Source organism: Lemur catta, chromosome 1 (assembly GCF_020740605.2).
Source record: "Lemur catta isolate mLemCat1 chromosome 1, mLemCat1.pri, whole genome shotgun sequence".
NCBI lineage: Eukaryota > Metazoa > Chordata > Mammalia > Primates > Lemuridae > Lemur > Lemur catta.
The window spans coordinates 89187194-89200974 of NC_059128.1; positions in this window are offsets into that span (position 1 = coordinate 89187194).

Below are 13781 nucleotides of genomic sequence, written 5' to 3' on the forward strand. Positions count from 1 at the left end.
GGAATGTAGTATAAAGCATAAGACACATCACAGTGCATCAACCCTATGGACTCGTGAAGCTATGAAAATAAAGAAAAATATGTGATTTCTATTTTCAGTGGAGAATAAACACAGAAGGTGAAATTGTATGTAGACCGATTATGACATTAAAAAATAATCCGAAACTAGGAAGAAGGGTGAGAATGTGTTAGGATGGTGAAATTATGAATACATTTTTCTTTGTGTAATTAATTATATATAATTGTTATATAAGTATATATAAAATTTAATCACATATAATTGTTATATAAGTATATATAAAATTTAATCACATAACAAATTATATACTATAAATTATGATTAAATTATATATTATATATAATTGTTTTAATGCACAAAATAAGAGGAAAATGTATTTGAGGGTAGGGAATGAATAGGAAAACAATGTTTATATATTAATTACATACGCATTTAAACATCAATTGAACATAGAGATCTTTTTTATATCTATACCTCCAAAGTATTATCCTCATTTTCTTAAATGAGTAAACAGCAGCCTGAAGAGGCAAGTCACTTGCTTGGGGTTACACACTTTTACATTCTGGAATGAAGATTTAATCCCTCTTCTGACTCCACTATGCCACCTGACTCTGAGTGTGTGTATACTACTGGCTTTATGTGTCACAGACCTCTTTGTGTATGATGAAAATTCGGAACCTTCTTCTCTAGAAAAATTCACATGAACTCACAAAAATTTGCACATTCAGCGCCTTCTAACGGTAAGGTTGTCATAAACCTTGGTTTGTGGCTGTTGTCCTGGAAAATCAATAGGGACACTTTTCACTCTCAAAACTGTCCTGGTTTGGGTTATAAACCACACAATTATCTTTAATTATTGGCCATGCATATTCTTTTCCCCAACCCTCTGGTCTACTCTCGAATGTTACCACTGGTGTGACTTCTTTGAGCAAAGCAACCAAAATGGGTTATTTTCTGGGCTTCCTACCCAGTGAATCCCCTGTAACTGCCACTTTGTCATCAACTCATACTTCATCTTGTTTCATGTAATTAGGTTTCACCTTGGAGAGCTGAAAGCAGAGCCCTGAGAAAACTGGACAGCAGGGAGCATGTAAGTTTTGGGTGGGCGACAGGGAACGCCTGGGCATGCATACAGCCTCTGGTCAGGCTCACGGGCTGCCTGCAGCTGGAACCCCAGATGCCTGGGTTGGCGGGGGTGGGGGGGGGGGGTAGGAGAAGATGAGTCCTGGAGTCACAGGGCAAGCAATATGGTGCTGCGAGAAGGTCAACCAGCAGAAGGTAATATCTTTACACAGACCCCAGTCATGCTCCGTGGCCACACTCGGTCTGCCCTTAAAGTTGTCTCTTTAATATTAAGGTGTTTAAGCAAACTCAAAAGCCAGGGCCACAGTCCATTGAAGAGGGAGGGGGTCTGGAGCATCAGAAGGGGCGAGGTGGCTCCTGCAGAGCCAGCACTGAGCATCCTCACACTTGCTGCGTTGGGGGCAGACGGTCCCACATGTCCTCTCGGCATGGAGTCCCCCTGGACATGTGGCTGCTGAGATTCCCACAGAACAAGGCAGATGAGCATCTTGTTCCTCACAACTCTCGTCTCAAATGCAGAGAATATGCCAAACACTAGTGGCTGCAGCAGGGAACAAGGGCTTCAGGGAGAAGTGGTGGACCAGACCGATACCATTTGTCCACATCGGGGAAAGCAGTAGAAACGGATTCAGTACTGGCTCCAGAGGAATTGTGGCTATTGCTACAGCCTCTGCTTCCTGCAGGACGGTGTGGGGAAGACGTTGCATATTTTTGTCCTTAAAGCCAAAGGGAAATTGGGGGGAATCCTGAAGGATATTAATGAGAAGCACTGCCCACACTGAGGTTGGAGAAGACCATAATGGACAAGCCTATGGCAAGGAAATGCTCTTCCTTCCCTCTGACTTAATTTGCCCAGAGAAAGACTTCTTGACTTGAATCCATAGACTCTAATGAGAAAAAAAATCCATCCTTATTTTTATCAACCTCTCCTAAAAGTTATCATTTTCTCTCATTGTAATGTGGGTAACCAGCCACACCAGTCCGAACAGGACCTGTGACCTTGTTACCAATTGAAATCACTGGTATTTTCATGAAATATTCCAGTTGCTGCAGTATTTCTAAATATCATTTATGTTCATTAATTCTTGGAGGAATTCTTGGAGATTAGCTCTGCCAGTAGATCTTTTTTTTTTTAATGCATGAAGGATGCCTTTATAATGCTATATCACAAATTTGATCTTTTAGATTTAAAAAGATTTTAATAACTGTATTTCAATGTAGTTGATTTACTTTGTCATGTTACATATTTTATTTTATATAGTTAAAAATGTTATTGTAAGATGGAGTTCAAGGGCTTTATCACACTGCCAAAGGGGTTTATGGTGTAAAAAATAAGAATCTCTGGAAAGTAAAAATATCAGCCTACTCAGTTTTTATCATAAATTGCTCTTGCAGCAGTTATGCAATATTCTTATTGTGAATTGATAAATAATTGTGGGAAAAAATGACTGAGCCATTTCTTGTTAGGCAGTGCCCCATAGATGCCTCCAGAAAACACCTTTGGCAACATTCTGTCTTCATTTAAATACTTGTTCTTATTTTGAGAATTCCTTTCCTTGTTCCAATGTGAATTCTTTTAATTCTCTCCATAGGTTTTGCATTTTCAATCTGCGCAATGGCTGTGTAGCTTATGGCCCCAAGAAATGGGGTCCTCTCACTTCCGGTCCATGGGCCTGATCAACAGCTTAGATTTTGGAGTGTTCATGCTTTCCCAGGCTGCCCCCTCTACACTGCATGAATATTACCTATATTTTGAAAATGATTACACAGATTGTGAGCAAGTACACTTAAATCAGACTTCCAGAGTTACAAGGAATATGGAAGAAGTGTGGAGACATGCATGATAACACTAAAGGAAATATGGATAGTATGTTGAAGCCTTCTGGGTTAGCTTCTTTGTTTTATGTAACCTCTGATTTAATTCTGTGTATAGTTTATATAGCTTCTGATCTAATTTACAGAATGACCCTCTGGTAGATATTCATGTACATTTTAGCAATGAGGGAGCTGAATGACAAAGAGATTATGCAGATAATAACAGCAAAGCCAAAGTTTGAATCTTTCTAAATCTCTGAAATGCATCCCCTTCTCATCTGCAGGGGATACATTCGAAGACCTACAGTGGATGCCTGAAGCCATGGATGGTACTGAACCCTGTATATACTATGTTCTTCCTATACATGTACACCTATGATAAAGTTTAATTTATAAACTAGGCACAGTAAGACATTAACAATAATAACTAATAATAAAATAGAACAATCATAACTGTAGTAAAAGTTACGTGAATGTGGTCTCCCTTTCTAAAAATATCTTGTTATACTGTACTCACCCTTCTTGTGATGATACGATGGCTACGTGTCAAGATGAAGTGAGGCGCAAGACGTGGGTGTTGTGATGTAGCATTAGGCTACTACTGACTGTGTGATGACATGTCCGAAGGAGGGCTATGTGCTTTGGGTGATCCTTCTTATAAGCACACTAATCTTAACATACCAAGACCCTACCCTTCTGACCTTGTATAACCTTAATTACTTCCTGAAGACCCTATCTCCAAATACAGTCACACTGTGGGTTAGGGCTTCATTGCTGAATTTCGGGAGGACACATTCAGTCTATAGTAATAGAACACCTTGAATTTGGGTGGAAATACAACCTTCACATCTTAGAGTTACCTGACAAAGGTGTCCTCTAGTACTGAAAAACAAAACCGAAGCTTATTATTATTGAAGCAATCTGGGGGTCATGAGTGGGAAGCCCACTGATTGTGGGAGCTATAATAAATTGAGGCAAATTTCTTGGCCCTCCTTGTGTCTATACACATGAGCTTGGACAGCAAACACAGCTTTGCCCATGCTGTTGCCCTCTCAAGGCAAACACTTACTAAGGGCTCATCAAGGACAAGATGTGCAAAGACCTGCAGGGAAGGCAAAGAACCTGACCATCCCCTCGAGAAAGCTTGATTGAGCTGGTGCTGTGGCATGCTCCTGTAGCCCCAGCTACTCAGGAGGCTGAGGCAGGAGGATTGCTTGGGCTCAGGATTTCAAGGCTACAGTGAGCTATGACTGTGCCTGTGAATAGCCACTGTACTCCAACCTGGACAACATAGCAAGATACCATCTTTAAAAAAAGAGAAGAAATCTTAATTGGCAACTATTAAGGGAAATGGGATGTATTCCAAATTACCCTGCTAGGTAACCTCACAGGTGCCGATGCTAAAGAAGCAATCATTTCTGGAAGGATCAGGGAAAGTTCTGGATCATGAGCCATTTGAATGGAGGCTTGATAAATAAGAGCTGAATTTTGACAGGCAGACATTGAGAAGCAGCAGAGAGGAAAGGGAAAATGGGAGAAGTTTCTGGAGAAGAAAAAAGTTTGAGCAAAGGCCAAGGCTGGCTACATAATTTGTGTGTCCAGTGCAAAATGAAAACGGGGCTTCTCTTATTGAAAAAGTAGGAAAAAAGTTCCATTGAAGGTACTAAAATATCAAGCTTCTTCCTTTCTTCTGTAGTTCCTCTCTCAACTTGTCCTGGTGTTTATTCCATTTGCTATTTAATGTCATTCTGAGTAAAGAAAAATTAAAAATTTAAATTATCAACATGAATTTTACTGTTCATCTTTATATTGTGCAATGCCAGTTTTAAAAGCAAATGTAAGAGCATTTAAGTTATATGTAGGAGCATCAAAATTATACAATTTTTATCTCATGGCTTGCACATGTGTTTGTATCTCATTCTTACCAGAACAATGGAAACACTGCATGGAGCTTAGCTGTTTTTTATTTCACTTCTTGACAAGTTCACATTCTACAAACACTCTCTATGCTGTGGCTTACTGATGGGTAAGGAAAGACTGAAAGGGAAAGGAGCTATCCTATTCTTTCTTTTCCTTCTCTGTCATCATTTTCAGCATGAGCAGTTGGCTAACACAGGGAAGTAACCTGAGCCAGAAAGAATAGGATTGGGTTCCTTGGGCATTTGTGTTTCTGGGAACCCTGTTGCCTTCTTTCTGTGTTTGAAGCAAGCTCTGGTTCAAATGAAAAGCACGACCTTTTGGGGTTGGCAACTTAGTTATAGAGGTGACATGTTTACTTTGTATTCGCTTGGATCTCGCTGAACTCCCACTCATTGGGGTCACTAGAATTCTGTGCCTGTGGGTGTCACCAATGCTCTAGGCAAATAAGGTAGAAATCAAAGGCTGCAGATGGGCATTTTAAGTGCATCTCCTACGCTCATGTGCATGCTCCATTGCCTGTAGGAATTCACTGGCTAAACACAAGTCAAAGGTAAAATTATTAAGAATTTAATGATGGCAACAGTGGAGCATTAAACCAAGCTCAAGGTCATTCTGAGCACAGGGCTCCGTGTGACTGCACAGGTTGCATGCCTGTAAACCAGCCCTGCCAAAGGCATAGAAGTAGAAAAGTATATTTTTGGTTTAGGGACAGTTGATGAATCATGTTTATCGTAAACATGAAGCATAAGACAGAAAAACCTAGAAAAATAGGTTGGACCAGATCCTAGAGAGCCTTGAAAGCCATAGCCAGGAGTTTAAACTTTATTTTGTGTACAACATAAAGAACGTATACGGTATGCAGTGATGAAAGTGGAAGTCTTGAGTAGAAGGGCGACAGGGTCTGGACTGGGCTTTGGGGAGAGGGTAGCAGCAGCAGCAGCTTATAAAGTGAGCTACAGAAGGCGGCACTGAGAATGGGGAGGGCCCAGCTATGAGGTCACTGATAGCAGAGCAAATGAGGGCCGGAATTAGGGCTGTGGCTGGGAGTAGGGAGTGGCCCCCCCCCCACAAAGACGCAGTTTGAAATTCAATTTAGAGCACTTTCTTTCTGCACTGCTTGTCTGGTTTTGTTTTCAAACGTAGAAGTTTATTTTAAAAATAAAGCTTTCTTTTCCCATTGGAATTCTGAAGTTTCACATGTCTGCAAAAAAATTACTTGGGTTTTAGAAATTTACTTTGGAAGCTTAAGGCTGTCAATCAACTCCTAAGCGCTACCCAAAGTCCTTGTGACGCTCAGCACTGCTCTCCCTGAGAGCAATGCTAACGTCTCAACACCTGGTGGTTACACCGGAAAGCCGCCCTTGCTGCAAGTGCGCTTGAAAAGTTGTCCACCCTAAATAAATTCCTTTTGTCTATTTCAGACCATACGGAAAGGATGTAGTGAGAGTAAAACGAAAATTTAACTGAAAACCTCCTTTGGGGGAATTAGAGGATTAAGCTCTACCTTCAGCTTGTCTTAGCAAACCTTTGGTGGTGGGGCTGTGCACTGGGGCCCGTGGCAGCCCACGGACGGAAAGTTATGTGCTGGCGAGCTGGGTGTCGGCTAGGTAGATGGAAATTAGCCTGGCCCGGATCTAACTCCCAGTTCTAGGGAGGGTGAAGCCACATCTGTGTTTATTTAATGCATCAAAAAGACACATACAAGGGAGGAGGTAGGCAGGGTTTTTTAGTTCACACCTTGTTACGAATATTCCTTGACAACGTATGGGTATAAACAAAGTGGTGAACGGTGATTGTTTGGGTCTGCCCCATAAGCTTAGAACATTTGCCAAGGCCCAAGTGCCAGATACTTTTCAATATTAAAAAAAGGATTTATTATTTTGACAGAAGCAAATATTTTACCTTGGTTTTGAGGAGGATAAGTTTTAAAATGTTTCATCCATCACACTTGAAGCTCTGACTCTGGTGGGGCAGAGGCAATGTATGTAACCTTAACATTTGTACCCCCGTAATATGCTGAAATAAAAAAATGAAAAGTAAATAAAATATTTCATCCATGACTTCAAACAAGGGCACAAGACAGATGCAGGGTTTTACAAGACTTCTCACAACAAATTCTAAGTCTCAAGATGCTGTACATGTCTCAATACCTTTGTCTCTCTGAAGCCCTTGATTATTTTATGTCATTTCCTTTCTCTTGTGTTCAAGGATGACCTGGTGGTTCTGCGCTCTCCATCCACAAGCACATGGCTACAAGCTGGTGCAGGGCCACCAGCCCTTTCCATGGAGGTTGGATTAGTTAGTGCTCCAGCAGACAGACACTGTGGGCTTGAAAAGGACATGCCAATGCCAAGGAATGAGGAGTATCTAGAAAGAGACGACATGGCAAGTTCTGCATAGTCACTGCTGTACTTGCAGAACCTTGAAGACCTCAGGGCTGGCAATGTGTGATGGAATATCTTTTCCTGGTGTAAAGCAGTGATTCTCAACAAGGGCCAACTTTGTCCCCCAGGGAACATTTGACAATGTCCAGAGACATTTTTGATTGCCAGGCCTGGGCTAGGGATGGGGATGCTACTGGCATGCAGTGAGTAGTGGCCTGCAATGCGCAGGACAGCCAGCCACAAGAAAGAAGCATCCAGCCCAAATGTCTTCAGTGTACAGATGGAGAAACCCTGGTCTAAAATAACTTTTGAGCAAAAGGAAGGGAGTCTGTCTGGGGATACCCTAACCCATGCATGACATTCCAGGATGCCCTATCTGAAGAAGCTGATGCTCCAGAGGGTAAGAAGGACACTGGCACCTGGAGGGGTGATGAGTCTTGGGAATTCCTTCTGCCCCTCACAGGGAATGCATCTTTGACTGACAAGGTGTGTTCCTGCAGCAGACATTTGTTATTTTTGCCTGGCCAACATCCGTTTCTTTTCTGTCTGGGGATAGCACTTGGATTTTCCTTTGAGGTATTACCCCTCTCTTAGCCATAGTGTACACATGCAGCCCGATGCGGGCCGCTCAGTCTCTCTGTCCTGGAGGAATGACACAAAGATGGCAACTGGCTGAGCCAATTCATTCCTGAAGAAACTGTCCTTGAGCTGCATGTCTAGATCCCCAGAGAAGCTCTGCTTTCTTTCGTTTTTAAAGCCTGGTAGCTCAGTTTCATTTTTTCCTGTATCTTTCCAATAAATTTCTACTGTGGACTGAAGGTTTGAGTGACCCCCAAATTCATGTGTCAAAGCCCTAATCTCCAATGTGATGGTATCAGGAGGTGGGGCCTTTGGGAGGCAATTAGATCATGAGGGTGGTGCCCTCATGAATGGGATTAGTGCCCTTATAAGAAGAGTCCCAAGAAGATAATTTCTTTCTCTGCCATGTGAGGACAGAAGAAAAGGTGGCCATCTGCAAACCAGGAGGAGAGCCCCCCCCAGACACCTTGATGTTGGACTTCCCAGCTTCCAAAACTGTGAGAAATAGATGTGTGTTGTTTAACCCACCTAGCCTATGGTAATTTGTTACAGCAGCCAGACCTGACTAGGACAATTTCTTTTTTGTTTGTTTATTTCAACTAGTGAGAGCTGGCTGCAATGAACCGGCTTTCTGTTCTGAGTGCTGGGCCATGTCATGGATTGGAACGATCCCAGACTTGTGAGCCACTTCATGGTAGGTGTTTTGGTTTTGGAGGTTTATAAAGGAACTAACTGCAAAATCTCCAGCCCAGTTCCCACCTCTGACACTGAATTGTTTAGTATACAAGGAAGCACAGTGACAACTGTATGTACTGCTGGTGGTCTTGAAGCATCTCCTCCCATGAGCGGGTAGATCCACCAAAAATGCTAACTGAAGAGATCATTGGCTCAGAAAAACAACCTGACAAAGCACGAAAGGAACCGTGAAGCATGATTTGAAATAGCTCAGGTCTCTTCTTACACTTGTGTTTCAGGTAAACATTTTAATTAAACATGTAGAATGACATGACTATAGATTGTGGAGGATAACACCATGAGATACTTAGAGATACTGCCTAGACAATCCCCCCAGATTGAATAAAAATATCATGAAATCTATGAATTTTTCACTCCATGTGTTTCTGTCCTTTTTTTTCCCTAGAAAAGGAATCCTCAGTGTAAAACATGCAAAAGCAGATCCCCCTTTCCTTCCTCTTCCTTCTTATTCGCTAGAAGAATAACCGCAGTGAAGAGGTTGGTCTGTGATATACTAATATATCATTCCAGACATCTTTTCCTGCCTAACCAAGTGCACAATTTGTTGTTTCTCTTGTGAATCATAAAATCAGGATTATACCATACATATTTTTTGGTATGTCTCATTTTTCATAATCTATCTTGGACATCCTTCTATGTCAGTACACATGCATCTTATTTCATTACTTTTGTGATTACTTATAACAATGCTTTATCAGCACATTACTGGTTAATATCTGAATCACTCATAAAAACTGATTAAAAAATAATGGTTATTCCACCTCTGGCTGGTCTGTGTTTCGTTCTAGGTGAAGATCCCCTGGCCTGCTGCCCGTGACATACAATTGCTGTTGTTACAAAAGAGCAGAAATGTGCTGTATTTCCTCCAAACATCAAACCTTCGGGGCAAGAGGAAGGCCCTGAGTGAGCTGCTCGGCAGAGAAAAATACAGCATTCTGGAAATGCATTTCTAGACTGAAAGAATAGAGCAGCCAATGTCTCCCACACATCCCCTCCCCCAAACCTGCAATCAGCAATAATTTTGGAGAAATAAAGCAAATGGAGCGCCACATTCCTACACGTCTATTACACTTGCCTATTCTTTGCAGGAGCTACTCAGGACCAAATGTTTGGAAAGGAAGTTGGCTGGCCACAGTATTTTTTTTTTTTTAACTTATTCTGCTGCAGCTGCAAAATAGAAAAAGAAGAAGAAAAAAAATCCAACCTCCCCCCCAACCAGAGACCCTTTTGGGAAAATTCTCCAATTATTTATTTATTCATATAAATAAATGCATTTGCACATTATACATTTGTGCTTACACATGCTGAAACCTCTCGATAATCTGTTGAGAACTTTGAAACAATTTGTTTTTAGGTTAAAAATTCAGAGATCTATTTTTTTTTTTTTTTGCAAATAATTGGGTCCTTTGAATCAGGATTAAGTGTTGCATTTCTTGGCTTCTGAGGCTATGTAGCCCTGACTGAGCCCCCAAGACTGCTTGTTTTCTTAGGGGCTATCCCCATGTGGGCCAATAAGCAACACTAATATTGATTATGACAAACTGCTGTCCAAAGTCTGCCTCAATGTTTGTGTTTAGCATGCGCAACCTTGGCCCTCCCTTCAGTCTGTATAATTGCTGGGCTCTATTCTAGCACACAGTAGCAAACACCCCAGTATAGGGTAATTTAGTCTGCTGTCTTCTTAGTGTGGCACCGCAGGCCCTTGGGGCCTTCCGAAATCTGCCTCTCTGCCCTCCAGCCTCATCTGCCTCACTTGGAGAGCCCTGGGAAGTCACTCAGTGTCTCAGCACTGAGCCTCCTCTGCCTACAATTCTGTCACCTGCTCCTTTGCCACCTGGCAAAAAGTTCTCCTCCTCCTTCAAGGCCCAGATCAAGGCCCACCTTCTTTCTGAAATTTTTCTTACCCTCTTCTCCCTCTCACCCTCCCTAGGCAGAATTAAGCCTCCATAATTAGGTGGTATTTCCTTTATACCATTACTGCATATACTGTGTGCTGTAGTCTAAATGTTTGGGTCCTCCCAAATTCATACATGAAAAGCTAAACCCCAAGGTGACGGTATTAAGATGCAGGGCCTTTGGGAGGTGACCTAATCACGCTTCTGTATGTTATACAGGCATCCTCAGTGGCCTTATTAAAGAGGCCGAGGAACCTGTTTGCCCCTTCCACCATGTGAGGATGCAGCCACAAGGCAGAGCGGAGAGTGAGCCCTCGCCAGACACTGAATCTGCCGGCACCTTGACCTTGGATTCCCCAGTCTCCATAACAGCCTGAGCAGACTAAAATATGGTATAATTTTAGTTATCTAGAATATTATAATCATTATAATAAAAACAACTATCTTCAAGTATTTACTACCTGGCAGAAATTGAACTAAGAGCTTATATCAGGTTATTTAAATATCATTTGATTTTGCTCCACTTTACAGACAAGGAAATTAATGTTCAGAGACATTAAGTTTGCCCAAATGCACGTACCAAGCAAGTGGCTGAGCTAGCACTACCCAGCTAGTCTAATTCTGGAGCCTGTCTCATTCCTCACCCCTGGGCTACACTCGTGCCTGTCCTCTTCTCTCTGTTGGATGCGAATTTTGAGGGAAAGTTTTCTGCTTTACCAACTTTGTGTTTGCTGTCCTAGGTATGTCAGGCCCCCCAAGTTGTAGAACTTTTCTTTTCAAGTGGATTTTCATCCAGATGTTGAAGACAGACGCTCTTTGGAGGGAGAATATGAACAAATGGGTTTAGGCTGCTTGCTGATGGGACAGGCTGAGACCTCGACATTGCCAAAAGCCCTAGGGACAGAACACTGCCAGTCCCACAGAGGCATGTGTCGGGTGCAATGGGGTGGAGGTGGGCCCACTGCGTTGGGTGACAGCCAGATAGGGAGAGAGATGAAGTATGAGGACAGATAGCAGAGGTGGGGCAATGATGCCTAAAGTGCAGTCTACACTTGGAGTGTCACCGTGACCAGTCTCTTGGTGTTTGCTTTATACTCCTTCCCATTTAATCTCCTTTTTTTTTCATTTTCAGATGGAAAACAAAAGACTCACAGGGAGCTAAGTAACTTGTCCAAAATTACATGGCTAGTAAGTGGCCAAGCTTCCTGCCCAGGCATGGGCAAAAGCTGGTACCACGTGGGTAAGTACTCTGGTTTCAGTCTTATGCCTAACACCGCTGCACTGCCCTTCCTGGGGCCACGGCTGTAAGAACAACTTTGTGCCTGGAGGCGAAGGGGCATATTGGCTTATACAGAAATGTTTAATGCATTGCTTAGCAATAGGGGAAAGAGCGAATGCCTTGCTCTGGTGTGGGAGGATACCGCTGAACTTTGACATGGCACACTTAACCAGCCTGCAACAAAAATAAGGTATAAATGTAGCCAGTCACCTTTACTTGACGCTGGGAATCTGTGGCTGAATGTTGCAGCTGTACTCTGCAAGTGGTGACCATTCATTAGGATGGGGCGTAGACAGTGAGGAAAGCAAGCATTCTTTGCAATATATCCAATCCACAGCGGCCTTTGGATGGGGCATGGGGGAAACCCCAGTGGCGAGAAGAGAGGGGATGTCACCCCCAGCCTCACCCCCCCAACTGCTTTGAAGGTCAAGCCTACCCCTTACATTTCAGGGCCCACATACCATGTGTCGAAATATTTAAAAGTTATAAATCAAACCAACAAACTCTTAAATAAAATGTGTTCTACCCTCCTACCTTGACAAATTCTGACTCTATAACGACGTGGAAGGTCAGGCTAGAATTCACAGTTCTCAAGCTCTTGGAGCTCTCTGCTGGAATGAGGTGATACAGGGAGAGGTGGCCCTGGCTGGAGGCCACTCCCCTTCACTTCCTATCCCCTACTGCAAAAGGCCTTAAGTGCACATTTGTGGATACGCCAGCCCATGCATTCAAATTCTGTCCAGGGCTCCAGCTTACGGCTGCCCCTTGGCCACTCTGAGCCTAGTGTTGCATCCATGTGCAGGGTTATTTGAGCAGGGAATTCTGGTGTGCCAGGTACCTAAAGCGAGGCCAGATGAGGGTGTGGACTCCTTGCCCTGTGTGCAGGGGTGTGGCTGGAGGGGAGCCAGAGCCAGGCCCTCTAAAGCAGTGGGTCTAGGCAGGGGCCTCTCTTACTTAGGTCTACTTTAAAGCAGTGAATTCTGATGACAAAGAAGTTGCATTTGTTGATAAAAGCTGAGGGCAGAGACTGGGCCTGTCTTGACCATCACCAGGCACTCAGCACAGTGCCTAACGCATAGTAGGTGCTCAGTACAGCATAACGGAATGAACTGCAATTGTAGAAGCCAAGAAGGATTTTTGAGCCGTTGGTTGTGGGCATACCAAGGTCGCTGTATACTTTGAACTCTTTCTGAAGTAAAGTGGGATTTGAATACTAGTGATTCTTATCCTCTGTGTCACTCAAGGTTCAATATCTCCCCACATCACCCATGGGGTATTATCAAAATGCTAAAGAAGTCTTTAGTATTATCAAATACCAAAAACACATGATTTTATATTAAAAATGTGTGCATTTTATGGAAGAGCTGAAAAAAGTTGCCTTCTTTAGGAACTTCAACAATTTATATCACCTTTAAGCAGAGAAACTTGGCATTTGAGCATTAAAGTTTCCTGTGTTCAATCTTTCTCCGACTGGAAGGGGGATGAAAGAATCTTGCCTGGATCCCTTCAGGTCCCTACTGTTTCCCTCGGAGCAGCGTTTCTTTTAGTGCTAGGTCTTTCATCCCCTTTGGGAGTCGTTGTCCTGTGCCCTGACTTCTGGGACCACAGCTGCCCAGTGCTGCACGTGGACAAGTGAAGTGGACCTCACATTGGTTCTCTTCCTGTTATGACAGCATCCTTCCTCATGCTGCGTAGGGAGCCTGATTTGGTCTTGCTGAGGTTACCACGACCCATTCTGTGTGCCTAGAGTTGCATTTCTTTGGATAATTAATTACAAGTTTGATTGGGTTTCAACAATGCATTTGGTTAAAAATACACATAAGACTTCATGTTGGGGGATGCCATACCAGTGAGTATAGTCATCCACGTTTTCCATTCCACGTTCAGGCCAAACATCTTTGGTGTTTTCCATCTCCTAGCCTTCCTTTGCCAAGGTTCATGTAAAATAATTAAAGTTTTGGCGCGTGGCAGCACGGTCCTTCCAACCACTGGCTTTAAGAGATAGGGAAGGATGAGCCAAATAAGGCTAAATAACGGATGACAAGGGAAGCC